This window comes from Populus nigra, chromosome 18 (assembly GCF_951802175.1).
Source record: "Populus nigra chromosome 18, ddPopNigr1.1, whole genome shotgun sequence".
NCBI classification, from domain to species: Eukaryota; Viridiplantae; Streptophyta; class Magnoliopsida; order Malpighiales; family Salicaceae; genus Populus; species Populus nigra.
The window spans coordinates 12,389,433-12,406,304 of record NC_084869.1 but is presented as its reverse complement, the minus strand read 5'-3'; the positions used below and the strand labels follow the sequence as shown (position 1 = coordinate 12,406,304).

General features: G+C 40.5%; 1 pseudogene; it reads right to left on the bottom strand.

Annotated features, from left to right (window-relative positions):
- Positions 1 to 680: 680 nt before the first annotated feature.
- On the bottom strand, positions 681 to 16,633 carry LOC133678339 (uncharacterized; annotated as a pseudogene).
- Between the last annotated feature and the right edge of the window lie 239 nt (positions 16,634 to 16,872).

The following is a 16,872-nucleotide window of genomic DNA, read 5'->3' as shown; positions in this document are numbered from 1 at the left end:
AGGGAACAAAACCTTTTTCTAAATCACACGCTATCAAAAGTGATTTGTCATGCAGCTCGTGATTCTGAATTACTAGCTACCCATAAGAAAATTATAGTTTTCCATAACTTATCTGCAGATGCACTTTGGAGTCTGTCCTTAATTCTAACATTTTCACTGCAATTGTAGCTGTAGAATTGATGCAGGAGGTTACGGAGGATCTAAGTGGTCATATATGGTTTTATTGCAACTGGACTACATAAAATGCCTAGCATATACGTTTATGAATAAGATGGATAAGCTCAAATCCAAGAATGGACATGTCAAACGTTCTCTGACAAAAACGTGTGTAACTTCTTATTCCATCGTTGAATCGAGCTCATATTTTCGAAGGACGTAGTTTTATTTATTTTAAGTGATTAACCAGGTGTTGTCTTTTTTCTTTTTATTTTATCTGTTTTTTTTCTTTTTATTTTATCTGTTTAGCCTGTTCTGCAAATTTGGGAAAAAAATCGTGCTAGTTTTGTGAGAAAAGGGAAAAAGAATATTTGCCTGAATGAATTCATTAAATCAGAGAACGTAACTTTATACAAGAGTTGTTTCCTATAATTGTGCTAAGCTATTCTGGAAATCTATACTGCAATAGGAAAAGAAATATTTTACAGCACATAATTACATATTTGTTTCCTTAACACTTCCCCTCAAGTTGGAGAGTGAATATCGAGAACTCTCAACTTGCGAATCATGGTAGAGAAATTTTCCTTGCCCAATGGTTTAGTGAATACATCCGCAAGTTGATTTGCCGAAGTGACAAATTTGGTCACAATCGAACCATCCTGTATTTTGTCTCGAATAAAGTAGCAATCCATTTCTATATGTCTGGTTCTTTCATGGAAAACAGGATTGGATGCTATATGTAAGGCTGCTTTGTTATCACAATGTAGCAATGCTGGTTTCAGATGCAATATTCGTAAATCTTTCAACAATGAACGTAACCAAGAAAACTCACAGCATGTGCCGGCCATGGCCCTATATTAGGCTTATGCTGAGGAGAGTGACACTGTTTTCTGCCTTTTTGTTCGCCAAGAAATAAGTGAAGATCCAAAAAAAACACAATAGCCCGTAGTTGATTTACGAGTCATTGGACAACCAGCCCAATTCGAATCACAAAAGGCTCACAAAGACAAATCATTTTGAGAAGGGAAAAACAAACCTTGTCCTGGAGCATTTTTCAAATAACACAACACACGCAAGGCAGCTTCCATATGTGGTCTACGTGGTGTATGCATGAATCGACTTAATACATGTACAGAATACATGATATCCGGCTGAGTAATAGTCAAATAAATTAGGTGTCCCACAAGTCGCCTATACTGGGATGGATCTCCGAGCAATTCGCCTACATCTGAGAGTTTTGTGTTTTGCTCCATGGGAAAGTTCACAGGTTTAACACCTAAAATTCCACCATCCTTCAGAATTTCCAAAGTGTATTTTCGCTATGAGATAGAAATACCTCTCTTTGACTGAGAGACCTCAATGCCCAGAAAATATTTCAAAGCACCCAAATCTTTAATTTGGAAACGACTATGCAAAAATTACTTCAGAGTTTATATAGCCTTGAGATCATGACCTGTAATAAGAATATCATCAACGTATATCAACAAAGCGGTAAAGGACTTGCCATTTCGACATGTGAACAACGAGTAGTCTGCTTTGGACTGAACATATCCAGCATCTTGAATAATTGTAGAGAATTTGGCAAACCATAGACGGGAAGCTTGCTTTAAACCATACAACGACTTGTTGAGGCGACATACCAAGTTCTCCCCTTATCGCTGAAGACCAGGAGGCGGACACATATAAATTTCTTCATGGAGATCACCATGAAGGAAAACATTGTTTACATCGAGCTGGTGAAGGGACCAATCTTGGGCAGCTGCCAGAGCTAATAAACAACAGACAGTAAGCATTTTAGCAGTGAGAGAAAAAGTGTCATGATAATCGATACCTTCCAGCCGTGTATAACCCTTGGCCACCAAGCGAGCTTTATAACGCTCTATAGTGCCATCCGAGCGAAGTTTGATTTTATAAACCCAATGACATCCAATCAGTTGTTTTCCAGGAGGGAGAGGAGTGAGAGACCAAGTGTGGTTGGCTGCTAAAGCTGCCAATTCAGATTGCATCGCGGCTTGCCATTGAGAATGGGAAGCGGCTTCTGTATATGAGCGGGGCTCAACATCTTGACTGATGGTAGCAACAAAAGAATGATGTTGTGATGACTAACGATGGTAAGAGATAAAGTTACAAAGAGGATACTGCGTACCTGTTGTGGAACCAGACGATGAAGACGGCGATGGTTTGGGAGATGTTACGTTGTTGTAGACATAATCACGTAAAGCACGAGGAGGACTATGATGTCGTTGAGAATGACGTAAGGGCTGCACTGGAGTGATGGAAGAAGGGGGTTGAACAAGGCTGGTAGGTTCCGGTGGAGCAAAGGTGGAAGTGGCTGGAGGCAGAGACGCGGAAGGTGAATCTGGCAGGGTCAGGTCGAAAGGGGTGACAGAATGGACAGATTCTAATGGTGTGGTGGAGATGGTGGGGAATGTGTTGGAAAGAGGAGGGTCAGAAATAAAACGAGGGAGGACAGGTACAGTCGGTGGAGGAATGGATGGAGGGGACTCAAAAGGAAAAATATGTTCATGAAAAACAATATCACGGCTAGTGAAAATTTTATGAGTGGTAAGGTCATAGAGTTTGTAAGCTTTTTGGCCGACCGGGTAACCAAGGAAAACACAACGTGTGGCTCTAGGAGCGAATTTATGAGAGACATGCACAACAGTAGCATATGCAAGACAACCAAAAACCTTAAGATGGGAATAAGAGGGAACCTGGCCATAAAGTCGTTCAAAAGGAGTTTGTTAGGAAAGAAGTGTTGTAGGCAAACGATTAATCAAATGGACAGCAAAAAGAACACATTCTGCCCAAAAACGCAAAAGAAGGTGGGCTTGAAAACGAAGGGCACGGGCCGACTCAAGGATATGACGATGTTTGTGTTCGACATCCCCATCTTGTTGGGGGTGTATAAACGCAAGAGTGTTGATAAATGGTGCCATTTTGTCGAAAAAAATCACGCATAGAAAAGAATTCCCCCCCGTTATCGACTTGAATTTTGGCAATGGAAGTATGAAATTGGGTTTTAACAAAAGAGAAAAAATTTGTAAGTAAATGTTGTGTTTCATTTTTATGCTGCATAAAGAATACCCATGTGAATCGAGAATAATCATCCACAACTGTCAAAAAATACTTTGCACCAGAAAGAGAAGGAATTTTATAGTGGCCCCAAATATCACAATGTATTAACTCAAAAGGTCTAACAGATGAAAGTGAACTAGTAGAAAAGGGAAGTCGGCATTGCTTGGAAAGTGCACAAACTTCACAAGCATTTTTGAATTTGAAAGGGAAATGGAGTAAATTTTTTGCCATAAAATCTAATATAGAGGAAGATAGATGCCCTAATCGGCGATGCCATAAGTCAGTGGAGGAGACGACATGAGAACAAGATGGTCGGCTAGCAATGGCAGCAGAGGATTTGATTGTAGGTCTCGGTGTGGTTGATGCCAATGTAGTTAGGTAATAAAGTCTGCCTCGTTGTTTACCAAAACCAATCGTCGTCTTCGTCGTCAAGTCCTGTAAAATACACCAATAAGGAAAAAAGGTTACGGAACAATTAAGACCTCTTGTAACTTTACTCACAGACATCAAATCCACCTTAAAAGATGGCACACCAAGCACATTTTTAAGAGATATAACAGAGTTCAAAGGTAAAGTTCCGGTAGATAGGTAAAGTTCCAGTAGATGTTATTGGGGGCTGTTCTTCACTTGGCATAATAACTGGTGGTAAAACAGTGTTCTACCGAATGTTAATAAGTAAACTCGGAGAAGAGGTAATATGATCAGTTGCACCACTATCGAGGACCAATCGATTGAGGCGCAACGATGTTTGTGACAAACCTGAAGAAGTACTAGCAACATTGGCCTTAGGATTAGAGGATTGATTCGTCCCCTTATTGTTCATAATAGATAATATTTGCTGAAATTGTATATTAGAGAGTCCATTCATCACAGACTGCATTTCATGTAGTGCTGGTCCTTCCTTAACATGATTGGCTGAAAATTGAGCGGAATTTTCAAACTGAGAACGACCGCCTCTATGATTAAATCGAGTTGATTTATGTTTTGGATGACTTGGTGGTACCCATGCAACTTCCAACATGTGTCTCATACATGATGATCATTATCACAATATGAGCAGTGCAATGGCTTGCGGTTAGAAGAATTGGAGCGGGAAGAACCGTGTCCTGGTCGAACAGCCAAGGTTGTGGGTTCATTTCTTTGAACTGCCATGGCTGCAGTTTCAATTGTCTCATGTAAGTCGCATAAGCTATGCTACTTTTCTTCTTGAATGATGGAAGAGTAAGCCTGACGAACATCAGGTAACAGATTCATCAATAAGATTTGCCCTCTAATTGCTTTGTAGGATTCATTTAGACCCATGAGAAATTGCATCAACTGGCGTCCTTTATGATCTGCCCCACAAGAGCAAATAGTTCCATTATAGGAACCCAGTTCATCCCATAATCCTTTGCAGCTTCGTATAGTAGGCTGCAATAGTCATCTGAGCTTGGGAAAGACAAGTGATATCCCTTTCAATCTGAAAAATACGAGGGGCATTACTATGAGAAAAATGATCTCGAAAGTCTTCCCAAATCTCCTGGGCTGTAGTTGAATAGATCACACTATCTGCAAGATCTGGTGTGATTGAATTAAGGATCCATGACAGAATCATATCGTTGCACTTTCTCCATGAAGCATGAGCATCTGGTTGGCTCTTGGCAGACGACATTGCTATTGTACCATCTATAAAACCCAAATTATATTTGGCATTTAAAGAGATGGTCATGGATCGGCACCAAGTTGAATAATTATCGCCGTTGAGAGGCTTGGAAACAAGTACCAATCCTGAATGGTCAAAATGGTAGAGGAAAAAGGGATCGAAGGTGGCGACTCCAATAAGTTACTAGGTGGCGACTCCAACGAACCAATCAAGCAAAACAAACGACAAATGAAAAATCGCCAGCCGATGCCGCACGGATTTTTTTGACGTGCGACAGAATGGCGACTCTACTGGGGAAGGTACTGTTTCTGACAATATTGGACTAAGCTTTGTGTATTTGATGTGTTTATGTTTTTGCATTTTGTCTTGTTTTATTCTTGTTTTATTCATGCATTTTGTAGAATTTTTTCATGCATCATATATTTTAATTTTTTAAGCACACACAAGCTTCAGGTTAGGAGGGGGACTAGCAGCTTACCTTATGACTTTTAGTCAAGGTTTAAGTTTGTGTAAACCTCAACTCTTCGTTGAGTGCTTAGACTGGTAATAGTTGGTACATGCGCCATCTCATTACCTACTGGGCCCCTATATTGCCTTCAAGAGGGTGATCACTGGGACAACAAGAGACCCCTTTTAGAGACCAAGTAGTAAACCTACCTTTTATCTCACTTAAAAGATTAGAACCTGCCTTTAGGATGTGTGCTCCGTATACATTGTTTTGCATCAGGGCAAACCCTTCTTGAAGCATCTTGAACTCAAGACTTTTGGGTGACCCAATGGTCGTCACTAAGAAAATTTTCATTGTAGAGTTTGGGGCAAGAATTAAGATTTTTGTTTCATCATACAAGAGTTACGACCATATGTCATCCCTCGAAGGGCGAGTTCATCATATAGTTTACATGTTCATACATTTATCATGCATGTACCGGGTTGAAAGATAGGTTCCCCCACACAAGCTATGCTACACGCGAATGAAGAAAGATGATAGAAGCAAAGAAAGTTGTCGGAGAGAGGCTCATTGTCAAAAGGAAGTTGAGAGCATCAGAGGTGAAGTAGCTAGGCTCAGATCTGCCTGAACAAGTGTCAAGCATCAAATTGAAATCTGCACAGTTTTTTGTGGGAACAATGCTTGTCCAGTCCAATTAAAGCTGCACCTCTCCTTTTCACTAATGAACAACAACAACAATGCCTTCAGTCATCAGCTAATGACAATTTTTGTTCTTGGTCAGCTGCCTTGTTAATTGTTCATCGCCTCCACATATTTCAATGGCACCAAATAACTGCTAGCCTTCTGTGCATGGTGCATTAGCCTTCTTTGAGGTTACCCCAACTGTTAGCTCAATTCCAGTTCAGCAGCACAAGATGTAAAAAAAAAAAAAAAAAAAAACCCCGAAAAAAAAAAACCATGATTAGACACTGAACTTCTACGTTGCAGAGCTCTCTCTGTAGAGATTTGTTTGGAGATCTGCCAGTGGGGCATGCAAGAGGGGATGCAGTACTTTCACATGCCATAAAAATTTGTCTCATCAGTTTCAGCACCAAAACACTGGAGTAGGCCAAAGAGTCAGACCTAGTCTGAAAACAGGGGCAAACATCAAACTTCAACATTGCAGAGCTCTCTTGACAGGAATCTGTTTGTGGATCTGCAAGTGGAAAATTCAATAAGGAATATAGTAGTTTCAGATCATCTATTATTTTCCTCCTTACAATGTCAGTATTAAAATGCAAAAGTAGAGAGAAGAGACATGCCTAGACTGAAAAACATGAAGAAGACTGAAACTTTCACAAAGCAGAACTCCCTCTACAGGTGTCTGTTTGCTGCACCGTCAGTGAGGAATCAAAGAGGAGACAAAAGGGTTTCAAATTCATCAGTTTCTCTTCCAATTGAGACAACGCGTGATCCCACACGTCGGCAGTGACAATGCTGCAAGTCTCCGGGTGCTGCCAAGATTACCTAGCTGTTGGAAGGTTTCCAACAATCCACAAATGACCACGACAACATGGGAAGATTGACATGATGTTGTGAAGATTGTCGAAAGAATTGAACGTGCCATGAATAAGTGAAAGATTGAAGGTTCTGCCATGAATTCCAGAACAATGAAGAGAAATGAATAAGAAGATAACTCTGAAAGTGGAAAACCTTATTCATGTGGTTTAGCCAGGTCTCACTGTAGCATCAACTACTCAAGTACCTTTGTCAGGATTGACATCCCTCTACCACTTAAGTTTGTCGACTAGCATCTGCCAGATTCTAGAATTTTGCCTGACTCCGACAAAACCCATGCAACCACCGTTTTCTAGGTGGTTTAATCTAGACAAGAGATGTGTTGTCATGGTAGGGTCCTCAACCATTTCAGTTCAACAAATGCAAGAGTTTCAAGAATCGAGCTCAGTTTGTGAAAGATAATGTCATCGATCATTTTGTCACCAGAACATCCTCAGAATGATGAGTGATCAGAAATGCTTGGCCAAGCACAAATATTGCTAGAAAAGCTGATCCAAGAATAGTGTTGAATTGTCAATCATTTTTGTCATGAATTTTGCCATCTTGCATTTTGTTTTGGGGTCACATCTCATCCTTGAACGAAACATGTCTTTCCTTTGTCTTCCTGTTGTTTTGAAATCAAGAGATGCTTATTTCAAAGGGTATTTTGACAAAATATGTTTGATCAAACTCCAACATGCAAAGTTTAATCCTGAACATTAAAAGTGTTTTGATTGCGGAAATGACTTGATGCTTGAAAATTACATGAGGTGACCAAACAATTTTGAACTCATACCTCCTGAAACTGAACCACACTTGTAGCTAAATTTTAGCAGTATGCATAATGACATGTAGTGGATTCAATAGTTATGGACTCGTGAATCATGACTCGTACAAGTTCTAATCATTACACTAGATAAGGTCAAAATTTATCGGTTCCAACTGACCTTGCTTGAGATGAGAAAAGGCCATCTTTGTTATCCTTTCACATTTCTTGAAATATTATCCCTTGTGGTCCCCATTTGAGCCTGATAAAATATTTTCTTTCAAGAAACCCTGACTAGGATCACACCCCGTACTGGGGGCAGATAAGAGAAGACAAAAGTGAAAGAGAAGGCTTAGAACAAAAGTCCAAAGTTTGAGAGTGAGTTAAAAGAAAGAAGACCTAGACTGGGGGCGTGTTAGAAAACTATGAGAAATGCTATGGAAAGCCATGACCTTTGGCATCCATGATAAAGCCCCTGAAGTTATCAAATGATTGAGATTTGGTTATTCATCAAAGAAAAAGTTGGATTTGCATATAACCTATGTTAAGAGAATTCTAATATTTAAGGTTAATAAGGTTATATGTCATTTCCTCTACAAAGACAACAATAGAAAAAGAGTTGATGAATAGTTTGATGTTGATCCTAGGTCTTTGAAACCCCCAAACACCTTTTGAGCCTATGAATTTCCTTTCTTTTATAAGCCATGACCATAGCCTGCATTACGTGCTTTTAAAAGCCCTTTTTGATCAAGTAAGCAATCTGAACCGATAAATGGCGATCTCAAAACTTGAAGAGTTTTCCATAAGAGTCATAGCTTCATGGATTAAGCTACTGGTTATTATGCATGCTGATAAAATTGGTGTTAAAAAAAAAAACAATCTTTCTTGATGAATCCTCAAGTTTTGACTTGAGTCTTTTGTTTCTTGAAATTCACATAAGGTCACCTCATCATAGACCATCAAAAGATATACCCGAAATCAGAGTCTAAAATGGATACAAAGAACCATGAACAAAAAGCCCATTTTAGTCTTACAACGGGTCAATTTCTGTTTTCAAAATACATGACAATCAAAGGACTGTATATTTCGAATAACGTGTGTTGGATCTTTGAAAAAAGTTTGATTTTCAAAAGGTCTTTTCAAAAAAGGGACATCTCTGATTTCATTTCAACAAACTAGACTTTGAATAGACATGATCTTTGAAGTATGAGAGTTGATTCCAGAATAGAAAGATTGTCAAACAAGAAGAATATCGATCGAGTTTGCAAAATCCTTGACAAGAATGACATCAACACTTCTTGACACTCCTTGAAAAGTTGACCACCTGGAGGCAATACAGTGGATCATGGGTAGGAAAACAAACAACATTCAGATCACACCGGTGGCAATATTGTTCAAAAACATTCCATGATCTAGTGAACTCCAGCCGCAATTGAAAACAACGCTGCACTTGAAGGGCATTTCATTATCATCAGCTTGGGTTACCCTCTGAAACATGGCTATGACTCCTGACAGATGTTATCGCATGACTGCATTTGAATGAATATTGAAAAGATGTGCACACCACCAAGACTGACGGTGGATCAAAGCTGCACTTAAAGGACAATCTCATATTGTCATCTTTTGAAACATGGTTATCGACAAATGTTATCGCATAGTTGCATTGGAATGAATGTCAGAAAGATGCACACCACCAAGACTAACTATGAGACCATCTATTCTGAAGCTCAAATGCGTACTTCACCGTATGAATATGGGTGATAACATGAACATTTCTTTCCACTATTTGATTTGACAAGCTGAGAGGAATCCATGAGAAAGAACAGTGAGCATACAACGAGGAGTCTTTCACTGCAAGCTATGAGATGCATGTCTGGACGACTGGATGATTTCCATGAAGATTGGTGATAACATATACTTGAAGAGTATTTGTTTCAGCTTGAGGCAAGTTTATGACTGATTGACAATCGTGATGGTGTTGGCACGATGCGCATAATCAATGAGAGAACAATTCTCAGGATAATACAGAGGATGAATGATCGGTTAAGATCTTCATGATGAATCAAGCAACACCACAGTAGGGGGCAAAGTCAAGCTTGATTAAACAACAAGAGCAGTAATCGTTGTGGATAGCCCAGGAGGGGCACTACACTTACAGCTGAGTGGATGGCTAGCGCATGAATGAGCCAAGGCATCAAGAGAACAAAGAAAGCTTTGGAATGCAAACAAAGGCACCCTATGACGATGGATCATCAAAGGGGGGGACCTATATTTCAAATCAGGTAAGGATGTATGCATGTTGTTGTAACCCAATTTTGGATTCACCAAGATTTTCTTGAATGTTATTTTATTTCTATTATTATTTATAAAAATCCAAAAAAATTAAGAAAAAGGAAAATTCAAAATATATTTTTCTCGAGTCAACCGCATCTTTCCGTCAAAACCGAGTCCACCAGGTTAATACGGGTCAAACCATGTCGACCAGGGTAAAAAATTAGTTTCGGGCCGTTTCGGGTCAAAACCGTCATTTTTGACCAAAACCGAGTTCACCGGGTCAATACGGGTCAAACAATGTCGACCAGGGTAAAAAATGAGTTTCGAGCCGTTTCGGGTCAAAACCGTCATTTTTGACCAAAACCGAGTTCACCGGGTCAATACGGGTCAAACCATGTCGACCAGGGTAAAAAATGAGTTTCGAGCCGTTTCGGGTCAAAATCGTCATTTTTGACCAAAACCGAGTTCACCAGGTCAATACGAGTCAAACCATGTCGACCAGGGTAAAAAATGAGTTTCGAGCCGTTTCGGGTCAAAACCGTCATTTTTGACCAATACTGAGTCCACCGGGTCAATACTGGTCAAACCATGTCAACCAAGGTAAAAATGAGTTTCGGGTCGTTTCGGGTCGAAACCGTCATTTTTGACCAAAACTGAGTTCACCGGATCAATACGGGTCAAACCATGTCGACCAGGATAAAAAAATGAGTTTCATGCCGTTTTGGGTCAAAACTGTTATTTTTTTTTGGTTAAAACCCGGTCCACCGGTTTTATATCATTTGAAAGTTTTTTTTTTATGTTTCAACATAATTTTCGGTAATTAAAATTGATTTTTAGCGGTTAAGTCGGGCTTTTTCTAATACTGATTTGAGTTTTAATTTTACCTATATAAATATTTATTATTATATATAATAAAACAAAAATCAATAATTCAAACGTAATTTTTTTCAACGGAGGAGTTTAATTATGCACGTAGTAGTTATATTAATATATTTTTTTATTTAGGGTAGATGGAAGGTGGATGTGATTTGTCCCCTACTCATTGGCTATAAATAGCCACGAGAGCGGGAGAGAAAAAAGGGAGAAAGAACGAAAGAAAAAAAGAAAGAATCGCTGTGAAACTGTTGTATTTTTTTCTAGTTTTTCTTCACAAGAGTAGGATATTGTTTAAAAAAAAAAACAATTTGAAAAATACCAAATATATCCCGACACATCTCAGCCGTTGGAATATTCCAAGATTTGATCCCGTTGCGCCACGTCAGCCGGTGCACCGAGATTTCTGTACATCGCGACACACCAGATCAACGCTCCGCTCATCCAGACCGTCCGTTCAATCTGCTAATCTAGCCAATCACAGCCATCCGATCATTTCATCCGAGATCCAACGGCGTACAGTGTTCAGCGGTACCGGTGTACCATACACGCGTTCACACCGTAGTGTAATCTCGGAGCCTCTCTCTCCTCTCGCCGGCGACGCTCTCTCTCTCATCCGATCTCCACTTTCCGGCCGTCTCCAGCCTCCGCACCACCACAGAAAGGTTTATCCCCTGCTGTAAAGAAAAACCCCAGTGGTTTGCAGCGTTTCCTCCGCCTCATCTGGCCGGAAAAAGGCCGCGATTTTCGTCGGCCACCGAAGCTTCAAGTCGTCGATTCTCCTTCGTCAGCCATCAACGGCCATCGATACCACCACCATCAGAATCCTCGACATCAGATCTACCAGGATCGACCATCGTTTGGTCAGAAATCTCGCCGGACAATTTCACCGCCGCCACCAGTAGCCGCGCGTGAGTCACACGCGCCGCCAGTGGCATTTTTGTAATTTTCGGAGAATTTCGAGGGTATTTCAGTCTTTTACCTATACAGTGATACTCAGGTAAATTTTTTGAGATTTCTAACTTTTTTTTTATTTTATTTTGTATATAAATTTTCTTGCATGTAAAAAACAATAAAACAAAAAAGTATAAAAAAACAACGTGGTTCCCACACCCATTTTATTATATTATTGTTCGTGGATCCAAAGCCCAATTCTCGAATATGGTTATATCAATTTCTCAATAATATCAAAATAAAATTTGTTTTTATAAACGAATATTATTTGTCGACACGTCTCTTTTTTTAAAAGGACCGATGTCAAAAATATAAATATCAAATATGGATTATTTCCATTATTTCTTTTGGTAATCCAGACGTAATTCTCCTTTTTAGGGTTGAAATGTCATATTTTAGACAAGTCTCCTAATTTTTAGGGACTGATGTCATTTTTAACGCGTCTCCTATTTTTAGGGACCGACGTTAATCATTTTAAAAAAAGGCAAATTACCAATAAACCCAAAATATAATGGATTATATCCATTATTTCTTTTGGTAACCCAGACGTAACTCTCCTTTTTAGGGACAAACGTCAGTATTTTAGACAAGTCTCCTAATTTTTAGGGACTGATGCCATTTTAAAGTGTCTCCTATTTTTAGGGACCGACGTTAATCATTTTAAAATAATTACCAATAAGCCCAAAATATAATAGCATTTGAATCAAATAAAAAACACACAAGTAAGGGTAACCTTTCTTTTGAAAGGATGTTTTAAGGGTGGTGTCTACCTTCCCTTAATCATAACTAACCCCGTTCCCGAATCTCTGGGACCAGTGTCTAATTTGGGATTTCTAGTTACCTCAAATTACTAGATGGCGACTCCAATAAAATTTTTGTTTTCCCCCAATTGAAAAAAAAAAACCATTTTTGTAAATAAACAAAAAAAGCGGGAGCCGTCGCCCGACGTCGTGTATCGACACATGTCATCTAACGTTAAAACATTACACATATTTTTTATTTTGTTTTGTTGCAAGAAAAATCCTCAATGTAGTTCAGCAAGATTGGGGACCAAAAAAAAAGAAGAAAAAAAAGGAGAATCATTGAGCTGATAATAACAGAGAATCATGGTTGTGACCTTGGAACGGGAAGAAGATGAGATAAACCTTACTGTTAGGAAAATCTCAAAGAAATGAAAAGATCAACCTTGCAATCAGGAAGCATTGAGTTTTCAAACCCTGCGATCAGGAATTATTAAGAAGCACCAAGTTTTTCGGCCCTTCTTGATCATCCCTTCAAGACTTCGCCAGGTAAGTCCCATTTTTCACACTTGTCACATCACATCTTTCATCTGGGTAGGTCGCCCATTATAATGAGACCACCTTTCATCTTTCATCTTTCACTTGGGTAGGTCACCCATCATAATGAGACCATCATCTTCCATCTGGGTAGGTCACCCATTACAATGAGACCAACATTTTCTTGGGTAGGTCACCCATTACAATGAGACCATTCTCCATGTTTTTTTTTATCTGGGTAGGTCACCCATTACAATGAGGCCATTCTTCCACTTGGGTAGGTCACCCATTACAAGGAGACCATTCTTTCCCTTTTCCCTGGGTAGGTCACCCATTACAATGAGACCAACATTTCCTTGGGTAGGTCACCCATTACAATGAGACCAACATTTTTTTGGGTAGGTCACCCATAACAATGAGACCACTTCACGTTTTTTTTCCTCCACCTGGGTAGGTCACCCATAACAATGAGACCACTTCATATTTTTTCTATCCTCCATCTGGGTAGGTCACCCATTATAATGAGACCGCACATCACATTCTTTCCATCTGGGTAGGTCACCCATAACAATGAGACCACTTCATATTTTTTCTATCTTCCGTCTGGGTAGGTCACCCATTATAATGAGACCGCACTTCACATTCTTTCCATTTGGATAGGTCACCCATCATAATGAGACCGTTTTCCACATTCTTTCCACCTGGGTAGGTCACCCATTACAATGAGACCATTTTGTTACACATATTCTTTATTTTGATTTAATGAGGTCGCCAGATGGAATCTCATGTAGCTTTGGTTAAAGGAAATCGTCAGATGGGATTTCAGGTTGACCGAGTTACATAACATCTTTTGGTTTTGGTTTAATGAGGTCGCCAGATGGGATCTCATGTAGCTTTGGTTAAAGGGAATCGCCAGATGGGATTTCAGGTTAACCGAGCTACCACACATTTTTTAGTTCCAGTTGAATGAGGTCGCCAGATGGGATCTCATGTAGCTTTGGTTAAAAGGAATCGCCAGATGAGATTTCAGGTTGACCGAGCTACCATGCATTTTTTAGTTCCAGTTGAATGAGGTTGCCAGATGGCATCTCATGTAGCTTTGGTTAAAGGGAATCGCCAGATGGGATTTCAGGTTGACCGAGCTACCATATTTTTTTAGTTCCACTTTAATGAGGTCGCCAGATGGGATCTCATGTAGCTTTGGTTAAAGGGAATCGCCAGATGGGATTTCAGGTTGACCGAGCTACACACATTTTTTAGTTTCAATTTAATGAGGTCGCCAGATGGGATCTCATGTAGCTTTGGTTAAAGGGAATCGCCAGATGGGATTTCAGGTTGACCGAGCTACACATATTTTTTTAGTTTTAATTGAATGAGGTCGCCAGATGGGATCTCATGCTGGTTCTGGTTAAAGGGGATCGCCAGATGGGATCTCAGGTTAGCCCAACCACACATAGGATATTGGTTCTGGTTAAAAGGGATCGCCGAACGGGATCTCAGGTTAGCCCAACCACACAGATGTTGGTTCTGGTTAAAGGGGATCGCCGGACGGGATCTCAGGTTAGCCCAACCACGCAGATTTTGGTTCTGGTTAAAGGGGATCGCCGGATGGGATCTCAGGTTAGCCCAACCACACACAGGATATTGGTTCTGGTTAAAGGGGATCGCCGGACGGGATCTCAGGTTAGCCCAACCGCACAGATGTTGGTTCTGGTTAAAGGGGATCACCGGACGGGATCTCAGGTTAGCCCAACCACGCAGATTTTGGTTCTGGTTAAAGGGGATCGCCGAGGATCTCAGGTTAGCCCAATCACACACAAGATATTGGTTCTGGTTAAAGGGGATCGCCGGACGGGATCTCAAGTTAGCCCAACCACACACAGGATATTGGTTCTGGTTAAAGGGGATCGCCGGACGGGATCTTAGGTTAGCCCAACCACGCAGATTTTGGTTTTGGTTCAAGGAGGTCGCCAGATGGGATCTCAAGTTAACGAAAAAAAAAAGAGAGTAAAGTCTTTACATGAGTGGATATTGAACAAGTTAAGAAGACAAGAAGACAAGTTTTTATTTACAAATCTTACTATGCAAAACATTGAGGAGTTTTGCTTCGTAAGCATTGTAAAGAGGGGGCATCTGTTGCTATCCAATTTTTGACCCATGTTTTGATAAATTTTCAGAAAAATTCAAAAATAGCGAAAAACATTGAAAATCCAAAAAAAAAACATTTTTAATACATTTGCATCGTTTTTATCATTTTTAGCATCATCTCAAAAGAATTTAAATTTTTAAAGATATTTGGAACGCGTTCAACTTTTAACGCATCATTTTTAAAATCATTGATTTTCCATTTTAAGTCGATGTTGATATTTGCTCGCTTTCAAAAATACAAAAAAAAATATAATAAAAATCAAAATTTACAAAAAAAGGAGGAAAAGAGAAGGAAAGGAAAAGTTGAGGGACTAATTTGAAGACCTAGCAAAACTTTTCCTATAAATACCATGTTACACTGAATTTTCAAGGGGGGCAATTTTGCAATTAAAGGGGCAACCAAAAAAAAACCCTAGACCACAAAAAACCCTAAGCCACAAAAAACCCTAAAAAAAACCTTAACCCTTACTTCCCCCTCACACAAACCAGCCGGCGGCGCCCACTCCCCATCTCTACCAAAAAGAAGCCGCCGGCTTGGTTTTGTTTAGCCCCCCAAACAGCAGCAACCCCGACTAAGCCCATCCCCCTCCATCACCGTTGCTCTCCCTCTCAGACCAGCCACCCGAACACCCCCCTAAACCAGCACCTCACTTCACATCACCTTACCTCCACCGGACAACCTCTCCTCTCTCCCAACCTGCCTCTCCACAGCTGCCCAACGCCATTTCCTTCACCCTCAGCCACACAGCCCACACAATACAGCCCCTCACCTCCTCTCTTTCCCCGATCTTCACTCATCAACCGGCCATAGACCAACAACAGCCACGAATCAGCTCCCCCTTCCACAGATCCTCCCTCTCAGCTGCTCCCTCTGCTCTTCGTAGCTCCTGAACCTGCCTCCATCGACCCATCTCCTTCCCACAGCAGCCGACCACCTCACAGAAACTAGCCACCCCCCTGCACTCTCCCCTCTCGCTGGCAGTTTCAGCCTCCATCACAGCCGTTTCCTTCCAATACAGCAGCAGTCGAGCAACATCCCCCACGGACCCAGATCGGTCCGCCGCTCCTTCCTCCTCTGCTCCTCAAGCCGAACTCAGCGACAGCCCCCCGCCGTCTTCTCTCAGTCCCACGACGACTACAACAACACCCCAGCGCCCTCGTCAACTCCAGTGTTGCCGAAACCACCATCAGCCAGCAGTGCCGCCCGAAGCAGAGGAGAAGGAGATAAAATCCATGAGACAGAGAAGAGATGAGGCAGGGAAGAGGAGCGGATCTGAAGAGAAAAAAAGAGAAGTGGAGCAGAACTAAAAAACGAAGCCGATTGAAAAACAAAGAACAAGACTGAAATCAACTTGCTTTGTTGCGTTTTTTTGATTACTTTGCAGGTCACCACCGGCAGAGAAGAGAAAAGGAGAAGAAGCTGAGCCGAACCCACCATTTTCCGGCATATCACGGCGGCGCGTGGACCCTCGCACCGCCATTGTTCATGCTGTCACAGAACTGGTCCCAGCACTGTTATGGATTTTTGGATGGCTGTTTTGTAATTTTAGAATTGTTTAATGTAATTTTTGTTTAATGTAATATTGGTTTAGTTTGGAGTTTTTTTTTTGTACTTGGTATTTTGTAAACATGGAAGCAAAAAAAAAAGAAAAGAAAGAGAAAAAAAATACAGTAAAGAAAAAGAACAGAAAAAAAATACAGTGAAGGTGTATGTGTGTGT